Source organism: Plecotus auritus, assembly GCF_963455305.1.
Source record: "Plecotus auritus genome assembly, chromosome: 2".
NCBI lineage: Eukaryota > Metazoa > Chordata > Mammalia > Chiroptera > Vespertilionidae > Plecotus > Plecotus auritus.
In genome coordinates, this window is record NC_137771.1 from 146,123,213 (window position 1) to 146,149,144 (window position 25,932).

General features: G+C 40.3%; 2 pseudogenes across 2 annotated transcripts; one reads left to right on the forward strand and one right to left on the reverse strand.

Moving 5' to 3' along the window:
- The first annotated feature begins 1,101 nt into the window (after positions 1 to 1,101).
- Positions 1,102 to 1,395, forward strand: LOC308240829 (non-histone chromosomal protein HMG-14-like; annotated as a pseudogene). The gene has a single exon. The product of its transcript is annotated as a non-histone chromosomal protein HMG-14-like (transcript).
- Positions 1,396 to 17,113: 15,718 nt separating this feature from the next.
- On the reverse strand, positions 17,114 to 24,034 carry LOC308241223 (small ribosomal subunit protein uS10-like; annotated as a pseudogene). Its single transcript has 3 exons — positions 23,875 to 24,034; positions 23,376 to 23,510; positions 17,114 to 17,505 (listed from the first exon to the last, which is right to left on the reverse strand). The product of its transcript is annotated as a small ribosomal subunit protein uS10-like (transcript).
- Positions 24,035 to 25,932: the final 1,898 nt, after the last annotated feature.

Sequence of the window (25,932 nt, forward strand, 5' to 3'; positions counted from 1 at the left end):
GAATAAATGAAGAGATAAATTTAAAAATATTTTTGTTTTTTTTCTTATTATTTATTTATTTTTTAATTTTGTAAATTTTTTACTTGATTTAAAAAATTTTTTTTCTCTTCTTCTTTCCACTCATTCTCTTTCTACCTCCTCTATACTGAATCAAGGTTCTCCCCTTATTCATTCAATTCCTTCACCTTACTTTCTGTATATAAGCTCTGCCTCTACAGATTCTGTCCCCCCACCTTTTTTTCTGAGTGTTTATTGTTTGCATTTTTTGGTTTATCTGTTTGTTTTGTGGTGTTTTCTCCACATATACATTTTTTCTTCCTTTTTCTAATTTTTCTTTTCTCTCTTACCTTTTTTCCTTTCTCAATATCATTTTTTTTCTCTTTTCTCTCTTCCAATTCTCTTTTCACTGGTGATCACGTACATTAGGTTATTGGTGCTGTGAGTACATTCGTGTTTTGTTCCCTTTGTGTCGTGTCTTGCCGAGTTGTATTTTGGGCTGTTCAGTGAACATGGTAGGGAGTGAGCCACATAACCAGACACCCTGAGAGGAGACTCCATCCACAAACTGGACAATAACACTCAAGACCCAACTACACAAAAAGAACCCAAATATCCCAAGAAGGGGGCATCCCTAGATTACCCAGCCCAGAAGACGGGAGAGATTGCACCACTGGGTTCCACAAAACATCTACTATATAAGACAAACTCAAAAAATCTGGGTGGCATAGCAGTTTGATCTAATACATAGAAACAATCACAAAGGAACAGCAAAAATGGGGAGACAAGGAAACAACCCCCATTCAAAAGAAAAGGAGGAATCAACAGAAAAGGAAATAAACAAAATGGAGGCAAGCAATTTGTCAGAGATTGAATTCAGAGCAATGGTTATAAGGACGGTGAAAAGGATGGAAAACAAATTCAACAACATGTGTAAGAATCAAGAGGAAATGAAGAATGACATAGCTGCAATAAGGAACACAGTGGAGGGGTCCGAGCAGCTTGGGCAATGAAAGACAAAGCAGCAGTCAGGCAGCCCAGGTTCGCCAAGCCACTAGGCACCCCGCAGCCTTCTGGCATCCAGCACATCGGCCCGGCACCACCATGCCCAAGAGGAAGGTCAGCTCTGCGGAGGGGGTGGCCAAGGAGGAGCCCAAGAGGAGGTCGGCCAGGTTGTCAGCCTGCAAAAGTAGAAACAAAGCCCAAAAAGGTGGCAGGAAAGGATAAATCTGCAGACAAAAAAGTGCAAATGAAAGGAAAAGGGGGCACAAAGGGAAAGCAAGCTGAAGTGGCTGACCAGGAACCTAAAGAAGATCTACCTGCAAAAACAGAGAAACTAAAAATGAGGAGAATCCAACCTCAGATGCAGCAGGAGAAAAAGAAGCCAAGTCTGATTAATGTCATATACCATGTCTTATCAGTGGTCCCTGTCTCCCTTCTTGTACAGTCCAGAGGAATATTTTTATCAACTACTTTGTAAATGCAAGTTTTTTAGTAGCTCTAGAAACATTTTTAAGAGAAGGGAATTCCACCTCATCCCATTTATTTATTTATTTATTTATTTATTTATTTAGGTAGTACATGTGTACATATCTTCCCATTGCCCCCCCACCCCACTCCCATACATGCCCTCACCCCCCAGGGTCTTGCGTCCATTGGTTATGCTTATATGCATGCATACAAGTCCTTCAGTTGATCTCTTATCTCTCCCCCACCTCTCCCCAACCTTCCTGCTGTAATCTGACAGTCTGTTTGATGCTTTACTGCCTCTGTATCTATCTTTTTGTTCATCAGGTTATAATGTTTTTATTTTCCATAAATGAGTGAGATCATGTGGTATTTTTCTTTCATTGCCTGGCTTATTTCACTTAACATAATGCTCTCCAGGTCCATCCATGCTGCTGCAAATGGTAAGAATTCCTTCTTTTTTATAGCAGCATAGTATTCCATTGTGTGCATGTACCACAGTTTTCTAATCCACTCATCTGCTGATGGGCATTTAGGCTGTTTCCAAATCTTAGCTATGGTGAATTGTGCTGCTATGAAATAGGGGTGCATATATCCTTTCTGATTGGTGTTTCTAGTTTCTTGGGATATATTCCTAGAAGTGGGATTACTGGGTCAAATGGAAGTTCCATTTTTAGTTTTTTGAGGAAACTCCATACTGGTCTCCACAGTGGCTGCACCAGTATGCATTCCCACCAGCAGTGCACGAGGGTTCCTTTTTCTCCGCATCCTCACCAGCACTTGTCATTTGTTGATTTGTTGATGGTTGCCATTCTGACAAGTGTGAGATGGTATTGCATTGTCGTTTTGATTTGCATCTCTCGGATAATTAGTGACTTTGAGCATGTTTTCATGTGTCTCTTGGCCTTCCTTCTGTCTTCATTCGAAAAGTATCTATTTAGGTCTGTTGCCCATTTTTTTTATTGGGTCGTTTATCTTCCTTTTATTAAGTTGTATGAGTTCCCTGTAAATGTTGGAGATTAAACCTTTATCAGTGATAACATTTGCAAATATGCTCTTTCATACAGTGGGCTTTCTTATTGTTTTGTTGATGGTTTCTTTTGCTGTGACAAAGCTTTTTATTTTGATGTAGTCCCATTTGTTTCTTTTCTCTTTAGTTTCCATTGCCCTAGGAGTGGTATCGGTGAGGAAATTGCTTCGGCATATGTCTGAGATTTTTCTGCCTGTGGATTCCTCTAGGATTTTTATGGTTTTCCATCTTATGTTTAAGTCCTTTATCAATTTTGAGTTTATTTTTGTGTATGGTGTAAGTTGGTGGTCTAGTTTCATTTTTTTGCATGTATCTGTCCAATTTTCCCAACACCATTTGTTGAAGAGACTGTCTTGACTCCATTGTATGTTCAGGCCTCCTTTGTCAAATATTAATTGAGCATAGTGGTTTGGGTCAATATCTGGGTTCTCTATTCTATTCCATTGATCTATATGGCTGTTCTTGTGCCAGTACCAGGCTGTTTTGAGAACAGTGGCTTTGCAATACAGCTTGATATCTAGTATTGAGATCCCGCCTACTTTGTTCTTCTTTCTCAAGACTGTTGTGGCTATTCGGGGTCTTTTTTTATTCCAAATGAATTTTTGGAGAGTTCTTTCTAGGTATGTGAAATATGCCATTGGTATTTTAATGGGAAGTGCATTGAATCTATAGATTGCTTTGGGTAGTATGGACATTTTAATGATGCTGAGTCTACCAATCCATGAACACGGTATGCTCTTCCATCTCCATTTTTTTTAAGTGTAAATTCTTTTTTTTTTTTAAGAGGTGAAATCATTGGATGTTTGTTTATTTTTTGGTACAACCAGAAAATAGTGGGATATTGAATATGGGAGACTTTGATTATCTTGGGTGTCAGCTTCACAGTCCATAGATGGGGGCAATTTTTATATCCTACAATACAAAGCATACTAAATGGCAATTTGGAGTCAGTTGTGCATTTGCTATGTCTTGAATATTTTAAATTACTTCCATTCACATGTTTTTGGTAGAATTGTTTCCTAAAGACAACTACTCCTTTATCTTGGCTCTCCCTGTCAGAATTTTGTATATCTGTAACATCTTTGGTGTGGTAGTCCAGTTTTCCTAGTAACTTTGTCACTGTGCTGTGAAAGATTGAAAATTTGATTATGTAGTATACATGATATTAAATTGTGAATTAGTGGGACTTTGATGTAACAGCATATCAACATTTGAAGATAATGGTACTTGATACTCTATTAAGGAAAGTTAGCCTCTAAATTTTAAGCTGGAAAGTCACTGAAATAACTGCTTAGAAAAGAATCACAACTACATGTCTTTACATTTTGGTACATATGTTAAGAATTGTGTACAAATGAAATGTCTATGTAAATTTTTTTAGGAAAAAAACAAGAACATAGTAGAAAATTTCAACAGTAGATTAAGAGAAGCTGAGGACTGCACCAGCAAGTTAGAAGACAAGGTGGAAAAAACACCCACGCACAGCAGCAACTGGCAAGAAAATTTGAAAAGCAGGAGAAGAGGCAAGGGAGCTTTTGGACAACATGACGCAAAACAACATCTGCATAATAGGAGTGCTAGAAGGAGAGGACGTGGAGCAAGGAATAGAAAACCTGTTTGAAAAAATGATAGAAAACTTCCCTCATGTTGGGAATAAAAAAATCTAGACAAGTCCAAGAAGCACACAGAGTCCCAAACAAGATGAACCCAAAAAGACTGACACCAAGACACATCATAATTAAATTGGCAAACATCGGAGAAACCAAGATGGCGGCATAGGTAAGCACCTAAACTGCTGCCTCGCACAACAATTTCAAAACTACAACTAAAAGACAGAATGGACACCATCCAGAACCACAGGGAAGCTGGCTGAGTGAAAATTCTACAATTAGAAGGAAAGAGAAAAGCTCATAGAGAATTGGAGGTATGGCAAAGGGTCTTTGGGCGCACAGAGAGGAAGGGCGGCTGAGAGCCTGGCTGACATTCTCTGGCGGAAGGGGGAAGGAAGCCCCCAACCGCACTGAACCCTAGTTCTGACTGCACTGAACCCCAGTTCCAGGCGAGCCCCTGGGGACCCACGCTCTTACGGGGGGAGTCTGGACTCTCGGGCGGAGACTCGGGAGCCGGGGAAGGTGGAGGACTGAAAGCGCGTGCATGCCAGTGCGCATAAAGGCTGCGGAGGTTGCCACAGGCTTTCCCTAGTGGAAGGGAGTCAGAGGCTCCTGACTGCACTGGGCCCCAGTTCTGACTGCACTGAACCCTGGTTCCAGGCGAGCCCCTGGGGACCCACGCTTTTGTGGGGGGAGTCTGGACTCTCGGGCGGAGACTCGGGAGCCGGGGAAGGCGCAGGACTGAAAGCGCGTGCGTGCCAGTGCGCACAAAGGCTGCGGAGGTTGCCACAGGCTTTCCCTAGTGGAAGGGAGTCAGAGGCTCCTGACTACACTGAGCCCCAGTTCTGACTGCAGTGAACCCCAGTTCCAGGCGAGCCCCTGGGAACCCACGCTATTGTGGGGGGAGTCTAGACTCTCGGGCGGAGACTCGGGAGCTGGGAAGGCAAAGGTCTGAAGGCGCGCACGTGCGTGCAAGGGCAAGGCTGAAGGGAAGCCAAGACTGAGACTCCACCCCATCCAAGCTGAGCACAGAGGCTATTGCAATTTGGCAAGTCTAATCCTATAAGGCTGTCTCCAGCACCGAACTTCTCCCAGCATAGACACAGCTGATCCTTACAGCCAACTGGCCTGGAGGTCAATTCTTCCCAGTGATACCAACAACAATAAAGACTTAATTATAACAAGGCTGTACACACAGTCCACAAAGGGGTGCACCAAGAGTGTCCACCTCAGGTTAACTGTGGGGGCAGACCCACTGGGCCATATTGGAAACCTAGCACACAAATCTACCTTACCAACTCAGGGAAGCAGTGAAAATGCGGCATCAAAGAATCAGATCACAAACGAAAGAAATGGAGGAAAACAAACGACTGGATATAGAATTCAAAACCACGGTTATAAGGCTTTTTAAGAATATCCTAGAAAAGGCCGATAAATATAATGAGACCCTCGAAGATATGAAAAAGGACCAACTAGAAATTAAACATACACTGACTGAAATAAAAAATATTATACAGAGACCCAAAAACAGACAAGAGGAACACAAAAATCAAGTCAAAGAATTGAAATACAAAGAAGCAAAAAACACTCAACCGAAAAAGCAAAAAGAAAAAAAAATCCAAAAAGTTGAAGATAATGTAAGAAGACTCTGGGACAACTTCAAGCGTACCAACATCAGAATTATAGGGGTGCCAGAAGAAGAGAGAGAGCAAGATACTGAAAACCTATTTGAAGAAATAATGACTGAAAACTTCCCCCACCTGGTGAAAGAAAGAGACTTACAAATCCAGGAAGCCCACAGAACCCCAAACAAAAGGAATCCAAAGAGGACCACACCAAGACACATCATAATTAAAATGCCAAGAGCAAAAGACAAAGAGAGAATATTAAAAGCAGCAAGAGAAAAACAGTTAGTTACCTACAAGGGAGCACCCATACGACTGTCAGCTGATTTCTCAGCAGAAACTATGCAGGCCAGACGGGAGTGGCAAGAAATTTTCAATGTGATGAATAGCAAGAACCTACAACCAAGATTACTCTACCCAGCAAAGCTATCATTCAGAATTGAAGGGCAGATAAAGAGCTTCACAGATAAGAAAAAGCTGAAGGAGTTCATCACCACCAAACCAGTATTATATGAAATGCTGAAAGGTATTCTTAAAGAAGAGGAAGAAGAAAAAAGTAAAGAGAAAAATTATGAACAACAAATACATATCTCTCAACAAGTGAACCTAAAAATCAAGTGAATTAAAAACCTGAGGAACAGAATAATCTGGTGAATATAATAGAATCAGGGGCATAGAAAGGGAGTGTACTGATAATTCTCAGGGGGAAAGGGGTATGGGGGGTTCATGAAGAGACTGGACAAAAATCATACACCTATGGATGAGGACAGTGGGGGGGAGGTAAGGGCAGAAGGTGGGGTGGGAACTGGGTGGAGGGGAGCTATGGGGGGAAAAAGGAGAAACAATTGTAATAATCTGAATAAAGATTTATTAAAATTAAAAATTAAAAAATTAAAAAATTAAAAAAATTGGCAAACATCAACAACAAAGTAAGAACCTTTAAAGCTGCCAGAGAGAGAGAGAAAGTCATCTACAAGGGATCTCCCATTAGACTATCAACTGATTTCGCAACAGAAACACATCAGGCCAGAAGGAAATAGAATGAAATATACAAAGTGAGGGATAGATTCCAAGAACACTATCCCCAGCAAGGCTACCATTCAAAATTGAAGGTGAAATCAGGAGCTTCACAGATATAAAAGGGTTAAAGGAGTTTATTAACACCAACCCAGCAATGCAAGAAATGCTGAAGGGACTGATATAAAAAGAAGAAATAGAAAGGGAAGAAGGAACACGGGCATAAAGAATAAAAATAGCGACAAACAAGTACCTATCAATAATAACCTTAAACATAGATGGATTAAATGCTCTAACCAAAAGACATAGGGTAGCTGAATGGATAAGAAAACATGACCCATATATTTGCTGTCTATAAGAGACCCACCTCAGAACAAAGGACTTGTACAGACTGATAGTGAAGGAATGGGAAAAAAAATTTCAGGCAAATGGAAATGGAAAAAAAGCTGGGATAGTAATACTTATATCTGACAATATAGAACTCAATCTGAAGGCCATAACAAGAGACAAAGAGTGACATTCCATAACACTAAAGGGAGCAATTCAACAAGAAGATATAACTCTGGTAAACATATATGCACCCAATGCAGGAGCACCCAAATATATAAATAAAAAAAAAAAAGCCCTAACCGGTTTGGCTCAGTGGATAGAGCATCGGCCTGCGGACTGAGGGGTCCCAGGTTCGATTCCGGTCAAGGGCATGTACCTTGGTTGCGGGCACATCCCCAGTAGGGAGTGTGCAGGAGGCAGCTGATTGATGTTTCTAACTCTCTATCCCTCTCCCTTCCTCTCTGTAAAAAATCAATAAAATATATTAAAAAAAAAAAAAAAAAAAAACCCTGGAAGATATCAAGGGAGAGATTGACAGCAATACAATGATAGTAGAAGACTTTAATACCCCATTGACACCACTGGATAAATCCTCTAGACAAAAAATCAGCAAAGAAACAGCAATCCTAAATGACTCACTAGATCAGATGGAATTAATTGACATCTTCAGAACATTTCAAAGCTACAGAATATACATTCTTCTCAAGTGCACACAGGACATTTTCAAAGATAGACCACACATTGGGACACAGGTAAAGTCTCTTCAAATTCAAGAAGACTGAAATCATATCAAGCATCTTCTCAGATCACAATGGCATAAAATTAGAAATCAACTACAATAAAAACAATACAAAAAATCAAATACTTGGAGGCTAAAGAGCATGCTATTAAACAATGATTGGGTTACCAAACAGATCAAAGAAAAAAATAAAAAGTATCCTGGAAACAAATGACAATGAAAACCCAACAATCCAAAATCTATGGGACACAGTGAAAGCATTCCTGAGAGGGAAGTTCATAGCTCTACAGGCCTACCTCAAAAAAAAAAAAAAAAAAAAAAAAAAAAAAAAAAAAAAAAAAAAAACAAGAAAAATGGTATCAATTATCTAACGCTACAACTTAAAGAATTAGAAAGAGAGCAACAAGAAAAGCCAAGAGTAAGCAGAAGGAAGGAAATAACAAAGATCAGAGTGGAAATAAACAACAAAGAGACCAAAAACACAATACAAAAGATCAATAAAACAAAGAGCTGGTTCTTTAAAAGGATAAACAAGATTGATGAACGTCTAGTCAGGCTCACCAAGAAGCAAAGAGAGAGGACCCCAATAAACAAAATAATAAATGAAAGAGGTGAAGTAACAACCAACCCCACAGACATACAAAGGATTGTAAAAAATAAAAATAAAAAATAAAAATACTACGAACAACTCTATTCCAACAAACTGGACAACCTACATCAAATGGACATATTCCTAGAAAAATACAAGCTTCCAAAACTCAATCAGGAAGAATAAAAAAACCTAAATAGGCCAATTAACTACCAAAGAAATTAAAGCAGCAATCAAAAAAACTACCAGCAAACAAAAGCCCTGGTCCAGATGGCTTCACAGTGGAGTTTTATCAAACATTCAAAGTAGAACTAAAACCTATCCTTCTCAGACTATTCCAAAAAATTCAAGAGGAAGGCACACTTCCAAGCTCTTTCTATGTAGCCAACATTGCCCTAATCCCAAAACCAGATAAAGACACTACAAAGAAAGAGCATTATAGGCCAATATCCATGATGAATATAGATGCTAAAATCCTCAACAAAATTCTAGCAAATTGGATCCAGCATTACATTAGAAAGATTATACACCATGATCAAGTGGGATTTATTCCAGATAGTGCAATATCCACAAATCAATAAATGTGATACATCACATAAACAAATTGAGACAAAAATCACATAATCATATCCATTGATGCAGAAAAAGCATTTGACAAAATCCAGCACACTTTCTTGATAAATAGAGTGATCGTATCTCAACATAATAAAAGCCTTATTTGACAAACCTACAGCCAACATCATACTCAATGGGCAAAAACTAAAACCATTTCCCCTATGAACAGGAACCAGTCAGGGATGCCCACTCTCACCACTCCTGTTCGACATAGTACTGGAAGTACTAGCCAGAGCTATCAAACAAGAAGACATAAAAGGAATCCAAATTGGAAAAGAAGAAGTAAAACTGTCATTACTTGCAGATGACATGATATTGTACATAGAAACCCTAATGACTTCATTAAAAAACTACTAGACTTAATAAATGAATTTGGCAATCTAGCAGGATACAAAATAAACACCCAGAAATCTACGGCTTTTGTATACACCAATAAGGAACTCACAGAAAGAAAAACTAAAAAAACAATCCCATTTACTATTGCAACAAAAAAATTAAGATACCTAGGAATAAACTTAACGAAGAAGGTAAAACACTTGAATGCAGAAAATTACAGGATGTTGAAAAAAGAGATAGAGGAAGACATTAACAAATGGAAGAATATACCATGTTCATGGATTGGTAGAATCAACATCATTAAAATGTCCATACTACCCAAAGCAATCTACAGATTCAATGCACTCCCCATTAAAATATCAATGGCATACTTCAAAGACCTAGAACAAACTGTCCAAAAATTCATCTGGAATAAAAAAAAGACTCTTAATAGCCACAGAAATCCTGAGAAAGGAGAGCAAAGTAGGAGGGATCTCAATACCAGATTTCAAGCTGTATTACAAAGCCATTGTCCTCAAAACTGCCTGGTACTGGCACAAGAACAAACATATAGATCAATGGAACAGAACAGACAACCCAGAAATCGACCCACACCATTATGCTCAATTAATATTTGACAAAGGAGGCAAGAACATACAATGGAGTCAAGACAGTCTGTTTAATAAATGGTGTTGGGAAAATTGAACAGATACATACCAAAAAAAATGAAACTAGACCACCAACTTTCACCATACACAAAAATAAACCAAAAAAAAGAAAAAACAATAAATAAATAAACAAACAAACTCAAAATGGATAAAGGACTTAAATATAAGACGGGAAGTCATAAAAATCTTAGAAGAATCCATAGGCAGCAAAATATCAGCCATATGTTGTTGCAGTATCTTTACCAATACAGCTTCTTGGACAATGGAAACTAAGGAGAAAATAAACAAATGGGACTACATCAAAATAAAAAGCTTTTTTCACGGAAAAAAAAACAACACAAAAACCCAAGATGGCAGCATAAGGTAAACACCTGTACGTGCTGCCTCTCACAACCACACCAAAACTACAACTAAAAGACAAAACGACTATAACCCAGAACCACGGGAAAGCTGGCTGAGTAGAAGTTCTACAACGAGAAGGAAAGAAAAAAGCTCATTGAGACTAGGTAGGACATGCAGAGGCGCGGAAAAGCAAAGGTATGGAGGCGCGCGAATCGGGCTGGCGACTGGGTGCGCTGTTATTTCCTATTGGAAGGGAGATACAAGCTCCCGACTGCTCTGAACACCAGTTTCCCGTGAGATTCTGGGGACCCAGACTCCTACAGGGAGAAGCTGGACTGTCTGGCATCTGGTCGGAAAGTGAGGGTGGCTCTCTCGCAAAGGTGCTCACAGGAATCATTGTTTACTGTGCTGGGGCGCAGAGTGCAAGGACGCAGAGATGCGGAGACGCAGAGACGGCTGACTGGCAGCCATCGCTGTATGCTAAGCCCTGGTGATTCCCTGAGACCCCGCCCCACCCAATTTTCAAACCCACCCAAACTGTGCGCAGCGGCTTTTGCATATGAATGGCCTGCCGTTTCGCAGCTTAATCTAACAAACTGCAGCTGGGTCAGACAGCTCCAAAACTTCCAAACCCCAAAGAGGAGAAATCTGCAGATCTTGGTAGTTCCTGTTGGGGGGCCTCAGACAGTAGCTGACTTGCACCTCCTTGGAGATCTAGGAGCCAGTGTACCTAGTGGTCAGTGTAAGACAACACCAGATTTCAGCTCCTCACATACATAGGTGACACACTCAAGAGGCAGACTCAGTGAGCACCAAAGCCCCATTGAAGCAAGTCCTGCCCCATAAGGGTGTCTCCAGCACAGCATTTCTTCCATTATAGACACAACTGATCCTCACAACCAATTGGCCTGGAGGTCAATTCCTCCCAGTGTACTAATACAACAAGACTGTGCACCCAGCTCACAAAGGGGTGGATCAAGAGTGTCCACCTCAGGTGATTGGGGAGGCTGAGCGACTGGGCCCTATAGGTCACCTACCACACAAAGCCACCCCATTAACACAGGGAAGCTGCCAAAATGCGGAGACAAAGAAACATGTCACGAATGAAAGAAATGGAGGAAAGCAAACGACTGGATATAGAGTTCAAAACCACAGTTATAAGGTTACTCAAGAATCTTCTAGAAACCTCCGAGAAATGTAGTGAGACCTTCAAGGATCTTAGTGAGAATGCTAAAAAAATGGAAAAGGACCAGTCAGAAATTAAGCATACACTGACTGAAATAAAGAATAATATACAAAAATTCAACAGTAGACTAGAGGATCCCAAGAATCAAGTCAAGGATTTGAAATACGAAGAAGCAAAAAACACCCAATGGGAAAAGCAAAAAGAAAAAAGAATCCAAAAATATGGAGATAGTATAAGGAGCCTCTGGGACAACTTCAAGCATACCAACATCCGAATTATGGGGGTGCCAGAAGAAGAGAGAGAGCAAAATATTGAAAACATATTAGAAGAAATAATGACAGAAAACTTTCCCTACCTGGTGAAAGAAATAGACTTACAAGTCCAGGAAGTGCACAGAACCCCAAACAAAAGGAATCCAAAGAGGACCAAGACATATCATAATTAAAATGTAAAATGTATAATTAAAATGCCAAGGGCAAAAGACAAAGAGAGAATATTAAAAGCAGCAAGAGAAAAACAGTTACCTACAAGGGAGTACCCATACGACTGTCAGCTGATTTCTCAACAGAAACTATGCAGGCCAGATGGAAGTGGCAAGAAATATTCAAAGTGATGAACAGCAAGAACCTACAACCAAGATTACTCTACCCAGCAAAACTATTATTTAGAATTGAAGGTCAGATAAAGAGCTTCACAGACAAGAAAAAGCTAAAGGAGTTCATCACCACCAAACCAGGATTATATGAAATGCTGAAGGGTATTCTTTAAGAAGAGGAAGAAGAAGAAAAGGTAAAGATAAAAATTATGAACAACAAAGTGACAACAAATACATATCTATCAACAAGTGAATCTAAAAATCAAGTGAATAAAAAATCTGATGAACAGAATAAACTGGTGAATAGAATAGAATCAGGGGCATAGAAAGGGAGTGGACTGAAAATTCTTGGGGGGAAGGGGGTGTGGGGGGTGCGGGAAGAGATTGGACAAAAATCTTACACCTATGGATGGGGACAGTGCTGGGGGCACGGGTAAGGGCATGGGGTGGGGGGAATTCAGGTGGAGAGGAGCTATGTGGGGAAAAAAGAGGAACATCTGTAATAATCTGAACAATAAAGATTTATTAAAAAGCTGAAAAAAATAAAAGAGTCAAATAAAAATAAAATTAAATTACATTAAAAGCTTTTTCACAGCAAAAGAAACCATCAACAAAACAACAAGAAAGCCCACTGCCTGGGAGAACATATTTGCCAATGTTATCTCCGATAAGGATTTAATCTCCAACATTTACAGGGAACTTATACAATTTAACAAAAGAAAGATAAATAATCCAATCAAAAAATGGGCAAAGGACCTAAATAGACACTTTTCAAAAGAGGACATACAGAAGGCCAAAGAGACATATGAAAACATGCTCAAAGTCACTAATCATCTGAGAGATACAAATCAAAATGACAATGAGGTACCATCTCACACCTGTCAGAATGGCTATCATCAACAAATCAACAAACAACAAGTGCTGGAGAGGATGTGGAGAAAAGGGAACACTTGTGCACTGCTGGTGGGAATGGAGACTGGTCCAGCCACTGTGGAGAACAGTATGGAGTTTCCTCAAGGAATTAAAAATGGAACTCCCATTTGACCCAGTAATCCTACTTCTAAAAATATATCCCCAAAAAATCAGAAAGGATATATGTAGCCCTATGTTTATAGCAACATAATTTATAATACCTAAGATCTGGAAACAGCCTAAGTGCCCATCAGCGATGAGTGAATTAAAAAATGGTGGTACATCTACACAATGGAATACTACGCTGCTGTAAAAAAGAAGGAACTCTTACCATTCTCAACAGCATGGATGGATCTGGAGAGCATTATGCTAAGTGAAATAAGACCGTTGGAGAAAGATAAATATCACACGATCTCACTCATTTGTGGAATATAATGAACAACACAAACTGATGAACAAAAAATATATACAGAAACAGAGAAGCATCAAACAGACCACCAAAACTCAGAGGGAAGGCAGGGGAGGCGGGGGATAAGAGGTCAACCAAAGGACTTGTATGCATGCATATGAGCAGGACCAATGGACACAGACAGTAGAGGAGTGAGGGCATGTGCTGATGGGTGGGAGTGGCCGAGGAGAGGTCAATGGGGAAAAAAGGAGGCTTATGTAATGCTTTAAACAATAAAGAATTTAATCTTTTTTTAAAAAAAGATGATAACACAATTCACAATAGTGTCATGAAAGAACCAAGATTCAACCCCAAGTCTATGTTCAAAAGGGGAGGAAAATGACATCTGTTGAGCATCCACCACTCTAGGAGTGTATAGTGTCCTGTCAATTCTATGAGAGAGTATTTTCCTCCCCATTTTACATCAACGGTCAGAGACTTGAAAGGCTAACTTGCCCAGGTCAAATAGCTTGTCAATAGCAAAAGCAGGATCCTGACTCAAGTCTATCTACCTCTATTCCCCCACCCTCTTCCCCATTACATCCACCCTTCTCTGTGCTTCAAAAGCTAATTGTAACTATCATTACAAGAATCATGAACATTTATTGAATGCTGACTCTGTATCAAACACTGTACTAAGGGCTTTATATGCATTATCTAAGAAAGGTCAAGAAAGATGACTGTGACATAAAGACAAAGGAGTTACCACCTAGGAAGGATAGAAATGCCGCTTCTCAGGTCCCATCTTTTTCTTTTTCTTCTTTTTTTTAAAATTGATTTCAGAGAGGAAGGGAGAGGGAGAGAGAGATAGAAACATCAATGATGAAGGAGAATCATTGACTGGCTGCCTCCTGCACGCTCCCCACTGTTGACCGAGACCACAACCCCAGCATATGCCCTTGATCAGAATAGAACCTGGGACCCTTCAGTCTGCAGGCTGATGCTCCATCCACTGAGCCAAACCAGCCAGGGCCTCAGTCCCCATCTTGTATCATCTGAGTCAAAATCTGCATTTTAACAATCCCTAGGTGACTCAGCCCGTTAAAATTGGAGAAGATTGCTTTGGATAGCTTTTGTTTTGCCTTTTATTTTAACAAAGAGTTGTTTTGGTAATATGTAGGTATGGCCTAACATTCTCCGTTGACCAGAGCTCACAAGGCACCAGTGAAAGGTATACAGGGGGCAGTTGTGGCTTAGGATGATGTCAAGGAGGGCAAGAGGCCCACAAACACCTTTTCCCCAATACAGCTCTTTATCTGTGAGTGTTCCTGGTCCCCCGGCACACTCCATTAGATTCCAAATACCCTCCGCAGGAGGTCACTCCTGAAGACAAAGTGCACTGACTGTGGGGTTAGCTAATAGCCCTGTGCAAGCCAGAATGGGACAAAGCAGTGTTTCTCAAACCTGAGTTATAAGTAGACCTTTTAAGAAAAAGAAAAACAAGCTCTTTCAGAGCCAGTGTGTTGACTTAAGTTGTTTTAATTATAAATTTTCTTAAATAGTAAAAATACATATTTGGACAACTATAAAAATAAAAGCAATTTATAAATTAATATAAGCAAAACTACCAAACCAACACAAATCAAATAAACTAATACAAATAACATATAACAATGATTTTTCCCCTTTCACAGCCATGACTCTGGCTCTGATAGCCACAATTTATCTTCTTTTTGATCCATAATCTGTATATTAAGTGTCCCCCAAATTGACTCAATTCTCTATTCAAACTGAAGGCCCGTGAAAAGCTGTCTGGCATAGTAAGCCCATCTTCTTTATTCATCAACCTTTGATAATTAAATCATGATCCTAAATACAAATGTGAGTGGCAACACTCAGATCAACGGTTGAACTGTGATACAAGATGCTCATACAGATGATCTAGAATATGCTTATTTCTTAATTATTGCTGAGATGAAAATGTAGTTAGATTATTATAGTAGAAAGCTTGCAGACCCTCTCTCCCTGCCCCCAAGAACATGTCAGCAGAAACCTAGGACTTTATCAACTTCAACTTGGAAAACACTGGGATAAAGAATTAGGAAAAACTGTATCCATATAGTTAATGAGGAGCAATTTCTCTTTGTATAAATATTTCTGTGAATAGCTACAGAAGAAATTATATAACTTAGAAATTTACAGATCCTAATGAAGTAGTAAATTCAGGCATTGATAAATAAAGATTGCTGACATCTAAGAAAGACAAACTGACAAGACAGGCCTGAAGTATTTTTGCAAAAAGAAAAAAAAAATTAAAGCTCCTCTCCATATTACCAACTTACAGGAAATACAGGGGCAGAGAAACATGTTAAAAGACATGGAGAGGCAACCAGTAAAATCCAGATGATGCAAAATTCTATGGGACTAACTAGTTTCTCCACCGATAAATTATAAGCAAAACAAAGAGAGATGAACGAACTTATATATCAACTAGAGGTCCGGTGCATGAAATTCGTGCATGGGGGGGGGTGTCCCTCAGCCCAACCTGCACCCTCTCCAATCTGGGACCCCTTGGGGGATGTCTGACTGCCAGGCCTAAACAGGCAGTCAGACATCCCTTTCACAATCTGGGACTGCTGGCTCCCAACTGCTCGCCTGCCTGCCTGATTGCCCCTAACCGCTTCTGCCTGCCAGCATGATCACCCCCTAACCACTCCCCTGCCAGCCTGATCGATACCTAACTGCTCCCCTGCCGGCCTGATCGTCCCCAACTGCCCTCCCCTGACAGCCCAGTCACCCCCAAATGCCCTCCCCTGCATATTCCCTTTTTATTAGATAGGGTTTTTTCTTTAACATATTGGATAGCCCTAACTGGTTTGGCTCAGTGGATGGAGTGATGGCCTGCAGACTCAAGGGTCCCAGGATCGATTCCGGTCAAGGCCATGTACCTTGGTTGGGGGCACATACCCAGTGGGGAGTGTGCAGAAGGCAGCTGATTGATATTTCTCTCTCATAGATGTTTCTAGCTCTCTATCCCTTTCCCTTCCTCTCTGTAAAACATCAATCAAATATATATAAAAAAAGAAACATTTAAGATTCCTCCATATCTGCCTGGCTGGTGTGACTCAGTGGCTGAGACCCCAGGCCGGGGCTAGGATGGGATCGCTCTGTGGGGCCGCGTGGCCCTCCCAGGCTGAGACCCCAGGCTGGGGCTGGGGTGGGATCGCTCTGTGAGGCCGCGTGGCCCTCCCAGGCTGAGACCCCAGGCTGGGGCTGGGGTGGGATCGCTCTTTGGGGCCACGTGGCCCTCCCAGGCTGAGACCCCAGGCTGGGGCTGGGGTGGGATCACTCCGTGGGGCAGACACTGGCATTCACCATCATAGAACTTCATAAAATGAACCTCCAAAATCCCATTTCTGGGCAGGAAACAAAATCCGATCCAACAAGAAGCCTAATTTTCAGTGCTTTTTTCCCAACTTCATAGACAGAAAACCACTCTGACCCCTAGAACATGTTATGAAAAGTTAGTCTGTTACACAGGTCTGCCTTGAGGTGACAGAATGTCAATGTGAATAGTCATTTAAATAAGCTGTTTCTTTGCCTTTGTCATCATATTCTGCATGTGTTTTTTGTTTTTTGTTTTGTTTTGTTTTTAACAACTGATAGTCAATTTATTAAAAAGCCTGATTTAAGCATCTGCAATGGTGACTTCAACCTCCACCCCTGGCTCAATGCTGATGGAAGTAATCTGCTTGACAATCTCAGAAGGGCTGTGCAAGTCCATGAGCCGCTTGTGGATCCTCATCTGAAATGGATCCCAGGTCTTAGAACCCTCCCCACAGGGAGTCTTCCTCGTAGTGATTCTCAGAGTCTTGGTTGGCATCTGGACTGGCCCTTTCACTTTGAGATTCTTTTCCTTTGCGCCTCTGATCAAGTCAGCACACACCTTCCCCAGGGACTTGACGTTGCGGCTGGTTAGCGTGATTCTAATTCAGTGGATCGCCACCTCTGGTTCCACGGGTGTCTTCCTGGTATCTTTAAAAACCACGGCTGCGGCTCGGCTTCCTGACCGACTTGTTCCTCAGCAAGAGCGAACAGCTGTGAGTCAGGAGCCAGCAACCACATCTTCCTCAAAGAGGATTCTGCATATTTTTTGGAATAAATTTGTTGATTTTATAATTGAAGTGAGAAAAAAATCCTAAAATAACACATCTTATAAATTTTTTAAAAATGAAAAAAAAATAGGATCCAATGTCAGCTTTTCTTTTGAATCTGGCTTCTTTTGAAACTGTGAGAAAAAAATTAGATAAAGGCATTTAAACTCCAACCTCCCTTAAATTCAAGTTCAGAGAAGAAAAAGTGGAGTGTTTTTACAGCTCACTATCTCCATAGGAAATGCCCTGATTCCTATACAGGAAAATGAGGGGTCTGAGTGAGTGGAAGTCTCCTTCCTACCTGCTCTCTCCCCTCTCCCCTGATTTGACCCTTAAACTCATTACTTCATCCCAAAGAAATATTTACCATTACCTTCGATTGCCGCTCCCCCCCGCCCCAGCCCCCCGACACACACACAGAAGGACAGATATACTAGCATGTGTTCATGTAGATGAGAATGAACTGAGGGAATAAGGAGGATGAGTAACTGCTCCTGGGCTGCCCGTGTCTGAGCTGGGTTGTGTGTCCATGAAGACCAGCAAGACTCCCTGAGAAAACTATACACAAGCCTTCCTTGGACAGAAACCTGAAAGATCACCAGAAAATGTCAGTAACCACTGTTAACAGCTGTGCAAAAATGTCACCCACATTTTCAGTTCCTCCCTTTCGGTACTTGGTACTACTTTGAACATCTGGAGGTAGACTTGCCACATTTAGCAACAATGACAACGAAAGTACAGAATATTAGTGACATTTGAATGTCAGGTAAACAAATGATTTTTAACATAAGTATGCCCTATATATTGCATGCATTATTTGAAATTCAAATTTCACTAGGCATCCTGTGTTTCATCTGGCAGCCCATGAAGGCATTTCCCTGGTGTAAAGAGCATTGCAAGTGCTCAGAGTGGAGATTCTCAATAATACCCATGAAGCTAGTGATGAGATTAACACTAAAGTGCCACATGAAAATAATAAGGGGAAAAAAACACACAAGAATATTTGTGTCTCCATTGCGTGGATCACTTTTGTAAAGTATATGATTGTCTAACCACTATGTAGTACATCTGAAACTAAAACAAAATAATACTGAATGTGAATTATAATTGAAAAATAAAATTTTTAAACAAAAATAAATTTTAAAAAATATTTCTGCCTCCCAAGAATGAAATCTATTAATCAAGGGTTGGCATGTTTCTTTGAGCAAGAGATCTCAAGTCGACTTAGTTGTGACTTCTGAATATTTTCAAATCTCTATTTAAACATCCTGTGCTTTTCTGGATTGCACATTCTTAATCACTAATGCTCCTGTGCTTCATTTATGCAATGAGAAATTTCATCTAAAATGTTGGTGGCCTTCTCAGGTAAGGTGAAGATACTTGAGCCAAGGTTCCATTGTAAGAGGCCACCTGGATTGGTATGGTTATGACTTTTTCTTTTAATTAACAGATACTAAAAGTATAGCCACAATCAAATTGCGGGATGCAGTGGGGAGGGAACCTAGAAATTCTCTGATGTTAAAAATTCTCTTATTTGATACGTTTGGAATCACTGGTCTAGGGCAATTTCCAGTGCTTCTTTTACCTTTTTAGGATTCCTAGCATTCAGACATCAGAGCTACTGAATCATCGGTTCTTTACTGGTTCTTCTGAAAACTGGTTCTGAGCAAGTAAAACAAGAGAGGAAAATCTTGGGGCTCAAAGTAAGAAGGACTGTCATAAGGGTGGTCAAGTGTGATGGGCACTATATTAGTCTTGTTCCTTTAGACAGATTTAACAAATACAGATTGAGGACCTCATATTCAGGAGCACCTGTTGATGTTTTGTTCCCTTTCCTGTAGTCAGATGCCATAGTTCTTTATTTATTTTTTATTTTTTAAATGTCAGCTTTCAGTGAAGCTCTCCTTATTTTAATATGTTTTTTAGTTGATTTGAGAGAGAAAGGAAGAGGGAGAAAGAGAAATATAGATTGGTGGCCTCCATATGCACCCTAACCAGGGATTGAATCTGAAACCTGGGTATATGCCCTAACCAGGAATTGAACCAGCAACTTTTTGGTGCACAGGAAAACACTCAACCAACTGAGCCATAATAGCCCTCCTTATCTTATTACCATACTTAAAACTCAAAACATTTCTTCACCCCCAGTACTTTTCTCAGCACATTCCACCATCTGCCATACTATATATTTTGCTGCTTCATGTACTGGTATTATCTGTGCCCTACAGTGAGCAAGAATTTATATTTTTTAATTTTCTTGTTTCTATTCCTTCACCTTCTCTCCTTTGACAACCATCAGCTTGTTCTCTATATCTGTGGATCTGTTTCTCTTCTGTTTTGTTATTTATTTTGTTTTTTTAGATTCCACATATAAGTGAGATCATATGGATGGTATTTGTATTTCTCTGTATGCCTTATTTCACTTAGCATAGTATTGTCTAGGTCCATATCACATCTTCTTTGTCCATTCATCTGTTGATGGACATCTCAGTTGCTTCCATATCTTGGCTATTACTAGTAGTGCTGCAAAGAACATAGGGCTGCATGTATCTTTTCAAATTAGCGTTTTTGTTTTCTTTGGATGAATACCCAGAAGTGGAATTGCTGGGTAGTTCTATTACAGTTCTATTTTTAATTTTTTGAGGAATCTCCATGCTGTTTTCTATAGTGACTGCACCAATTTACAATCCCACCAAAAGTGGGTTCCCTTTTCTCCACATCCTCTTCAGCACTTACTTGTTGATTTATTGATGACAGCCATTCTGACAAGTATGAAGTGATACCTCATGTGATTTTAATTTGAATTTCCCTGATGATTAGTGATGTTGGCCATCTTTTTATATGTCTTTCGGCCACCCGTATGTACTCTTGAGAGAACTGTCTATTCAAGTCCTCTGCCCATTTTTTAATTGAATTGTTTAGTTTTGTTTTTGGTGTTGTGTGAGTTATTTATGTATCGTTGATGTTAATCCCTTATTGGATGTGTCATTTGCAAATATCTTCTCCCACTCAGTTGGTTGTCTTCATTTTGTTGATGGTTTCTTTCACTGTGCAAAAACTTTTTAGTTTGATGTTTATTGTTTCTTTTGTTACCTTTGTTTCAAGGAGATGTAGCCAAAAAGATATTGCTGAGAACAATGTCAAAGAGCTTACTGACTATATTTTCATCTAGGAATTTTATAGTTTCAGTTCTAACATCTAAGTCTTTAATACTACAGTAATTTAGATGGGATAATTTATAGACATTCTGATCTCCATAAAGAGGTGTTGAAAAGTTACTTTTTTACTTGCTTTCACTTATTCTCACTTTACAAATACAGGGTGGGGCAAAAGTAGGTTCACAGTTTTGAGTACATGAAACAGAGTTTACTCTTGTATTATTATCTTTTACATATTGTATTGTTTTCCACTCAGACAACTGCAAACCTAGTTTTGCTTCATCCTGTATTTATGCTGCACTAACTCTGGACCAGTTATTATATTCCTCTCTTGGTGACAATCTGCTGCATACTGAATCTTCCAAAGATATAAATGAAAAGGAAGACAAAGTCTCTTGTTCTGTAATTTCTAATGTAGGTGATGCCCCCAAAAGCATATATATAATTTTAAATTATATTTATATATTTTAAATACCTATTTTAAAATACTGACATTAACACATGATATAGAATTTCCATGTCTTAGTGTGAAAACAATTGAGAAACATTATTCTAGCCACATTAACTCACTTTCTGCCTTTGACTGCAAATATAAAAGTCAATCTTGAACCAAAGCCTTCTTCCACTTGAAGCTTCCTAGTTTGAAAAAGACCCAGCTTAATTACTTAGGGGACTCTGTGGCACAGTGTGTTCTTTGTAATTTAATTTGAGTTGTGACCAGTCTGTTGCAATCCAAAACTAATGTTTATTTTAAAAAGAACTTACAAAACACAAAACAAAAATCTAAAACTGTTTGGAAAGGTGATTTCTTTCTTTTTTTTAAAAAAATATATTTTATTGATTTCAGAGAAGAAGGGAGAGACAGAAACATCAATGATGAGAGAGAATCATTGATTGCCTGCCTCCTGCACACCCCCCACTGGGGATGGAGCCCACAACCCATGCCTATGCCCTGAATGGGAATCAAACCGTGACCTCCTTGTTCAGTGGTCAATGCTCAACCACTGAACTATGCCGGCCGGGTGAAAGACAATTTCTTAATTTATTTTTTTCTATTTAAAATAACAGAGTTGTACCAGCAGTACTGTCTTAGAAAATATTCCCAAAGAGAAGACTTCAAAGTGCCTCCTCATTTTAACAGTGGACTAAGCTTACACCAAGTCTGGGTGGGGGGCGGGGGGAAGGGGAAGGGAAGTGAAGAAAGACTGTGTAATAATAACACCTTAAAATTGTGTAAGACTTTTAACCTTCAAAGTGCATGATCTGATTAATTCCATGGAGGACCCTAGAAATGTGATTGGGAACACAGGAAGAAGTGAGGCTATTACTCATGCAAGGTTCACAGCTGAAGCCCAGTCTCCTATATCACCCGCTTCAACCCTTTTTCACTCTTTCTCACTGACAGAAGTCAAAAAAGACATATAATTAACTGATAAACCAGAAATTTGGTGGGAAAAACAAAATAACTAGAGAGATTGCTGTGCAAGTAAAATAACATACCCAGTGGATAAAAAAGTTGTGGTACATTTACACAATGGAATACTATGCAACTGTAAAAAAGGAAGGAACTCCTACCATTTGCAACAGCATGGATGGACCTGGAGAGAATTATGCTAAGCAAAATAAGTCAGTCAGAGAAAGATAAGTATCACATGATCTCACTCATATGTGGAATCTTATGAACAAAATAAACTGATGAACAAAATAGATCCAGAAATGTAGAAGCATGGAAAAGACTGTGGAATCTCAGAGGGAAGGAGGGGTGGGTGGGTGGGAAGAGATCAACCAAAACCAAAGACACAGACAATAGGGTGGTAAAGGCCTGGGGTGGGAGCAGGCTAGAAGAGGTCAATGGGGGAGAAAGATGGATATATGTAATTCTTTCAACAATAAAGATGTTGGGGGGGGGGGGCAGGGAAGAAGAAAGAAAGAAAAATTGCAAGCCCTACAAAGGCTGACAGGAGTTTTTCAACTAACTCTTCTGGATCTACTTGGACACACTGAGGGAGCTCAGAGGTCCTACACTGGATTGTCTTTGAGGTCCTATCCAGCTCCTTGACACCACTATTCAGTGTCCCCATCCAGTGTTTCTGGCCAGCATCAAAGGGAGAGAGAGAGAAAAAAAAATCATCAGATATAAGGAGGCTGCTAACTGGCACTAGGGATGCAAAATGAAAGCAGGGCCATGGGTTTCTGGGGGTATCTATCTCTGTTCATCAGCACAAGTATGGATTACCATTCATTTAAACAATGCCAATGAAGTAAGGACTTAATATGAACTAAGCACCTACAAATGCTTTACCTTCAGTGTCTCATCTTATCTGCCCATCCCCTAGGGATACGAATTACTCTTAGCCTCCTGGTATTAACAGAGGAGAAAACTAAGGCTTGGAAAAGATAGATAACTTTTGAAACACTTCTCACACTTAGTAAAATGGCAGAGCTGGGATTTGAACATGGTCTGGCTGACTCTGGAACCCATGCTCCTGCTAATATGCTCTTGTCCGTCCCTGGGAGGCAGTGCAACTCCCTGTTTGAAGAACAATGAGAATTCCAGCATGCTTGGCCCAGAGGCTGATGCAGGGCAGGAGGGGAAATAAGGGAAGAAGTCTAGAAGTGAGGTTCAAAGACTATTCACCATCAGCTGAAGAGGTTGCCATTACTGCTGTAGGCAGAGCTTCGCCAGGAACCGTCATAATGGTGAAAAGGAAGAGAGAAATGTAGCAGCTCCTGGCAAACGGCTCCTCTGCTGGTATCCGGAAGCGAGGGAAAGCTTTGAAGCAAGGAAGTTACATGGTCTCAATGGTATTTCTGGAAGATTAATTTGGCAGCCGTGTACAGAAGATACTAAAGAGAGCAAGAGGCTGGAGGCAAGGAAACTGGTTAAGAGGCAAATACAGACACTCACTTCTGAAATGATGAGTCTGTGCCAGAGCAGAGTAGTGAGAACAGGGAAAAGGGACAAATATGAGCATTACCGACCACGAAGGAAGAACTGATGGACCCTGGGGACCTGCATAGCCAAGACTGTGGTCCATGATGGTCTTAGGGGGAGAGAAGAGGAGGAAGGACACTCCCAGAGCCGGTATTTGACCCAACGCTGCACACTCAGGGACCTGCCTCTTCTGTCTCCTTACCAGACCACAAGCTCCAAGGAGTCTGAGAACCTTCTGGTGTCTGGCAGCCCCACAGCTTTTCTACATTCCCAGGGTGTCTGGTAGACTCGGTAAATATTGACTGGCAGTCTGTTTCCTTAGCCTGGAATGCTCCATTCCCACTTTCACCTGGAAACTCCATGTAGAAAGGCCTCCTTGCAGTCCCAGCAATAACATGAGTGGCCTCTGTGACCAGTCAATCTAAATTAGGTCCCTTAGTTTTCTTCCCAATAGAAATATTTCTTCACAGTATTTATTACAATGTGGACTTCATATTTGTGTTATTTTTATTTATTTCTTATTTCCTTTTATTGTTGGTTATAGTTTTCTATCTTCCCTCATTGATTTTTCTTTTCACTAAGTCCCCAAAAGCTAGCACATCAATGTCCCATAGTAATAAAATATAAGCCACATAATGTAATTTTAAATTTCCAGTAGCCACATCTTTAAAAATAAGGAGAGCCCTAGCCAGTTTGGCTCAGTGGATAGAACATCAGACCTCAGACTGAAGGGTCCCAGGTTCAATTCCGGTCAAAGGTGTGTGCCTCGGTTGCAGGCTCGATCCCTGGCCCTGGTCCTGGGCCCATGCAGGAGGCAACCAATAGATGTGTTTCTTTCACACTGATGTCTCTCTCTCTCTCTCTCTCTCTCTCTGTCTCTCCCCATCCCTTCCACTCTCTCTCTGAAAATCAATGGAAAAATATCCTCAGATGAGGATAAATAAATAAGGAGAAACAGGTGAAATTAATTTTAATACCACATTTTATTTAACCAAATACATCCAAAATGTTATTTAAACATGTGCTCTATAGAAAAAATTACTCATTAAATAGTTTACATTCCTTTTTTTTATACTGTCTTAAACTTCTGTGTTTGATACTTCTATCATATCTCAGTTGGGACTAGCCACATGTCAAGTATTCCATAGGCACATGTAGCTAGTGGCGAACATAAGGAACACTATCGATATTTGCAGGATGCTTCACATGTATTGTTTACTTAATAAAAACTTGATTCATGAAAAAGTAAAAAATCCCAGGGCTCTTATAAGAATCTCACAGACACACCCATTTTAAAAGTATGATCATTGTAGGCTAACACGGGAGTCTCCACTTCCTCCTCCAGACATATTTTAGAGGGATCATTATCTCATTTGCTGATGTCCATTAAGGCTCTGCTATGACACACACACACAGAAAATGGTGACATTTGAAGTTCCCCAAATATGCTAAGCTCTCTAAGCATATGCTATGCTTTCTTAGTTCTGTATAGTTTTCCTACGGCCTGGAACCTTTTCCTCTTTCAACTGATTAATACACATGACTCAGTTCAAGACAAAGGGAAGGAAGAAAGAGATGGGGGAAAAGACAATCCAGCAGTCATCTTCATTTCAGCCACGGAATCTCCCTGACCCACTGTCCAAGTGTGAGGGTCCCCTTTTCTGTGTTTTCCAAATCACTGCTTCTCATGGACTTTTTCATGCATGCCACCACAATACATCTCATCCTCACTGGCTTGTAAGCTTCTAGAAAGCAAGCACTGTGTCTTTTATCTTTATATCCCCATTGCCCAGAATTTATTGAATGGGTTGTTAAATATATAATAATAAAAGTGTAATATGCTAATTAGACCAGATGTACTTCCAGACAAAGCCGCAGAGGGCGACAGAGCAACCCCCCACCCCCACCCCGGCCGCAGCAGCGGTGGTGGGTGGGAGCCGGGGCCAAGGACCTTGCATGAATTTCGTGCATTGGGCCTCTAGTAAGTAAACAAATGAATGGATGGATTGATGAGCATACTCATAGCCCTATTTAAGCATAAGAAGCAATACCTGGTACCGCACAGTCCAAAAAGTTAAAAGACAGCGAGAGTACTCTTGCAATATCTGCACCCCACTCAGTTGTCAAAGTATGATCACAATGACATGAGCAGATAGTATCAGCAGAGTACCCCATGGTTCCTCCAACCATTGCCTAAGAAGCAGTGTTCTAAGCTGTGCAGAAAATGTAGCGAAGTTGGAACTTGCCCTCAGGTTACCTC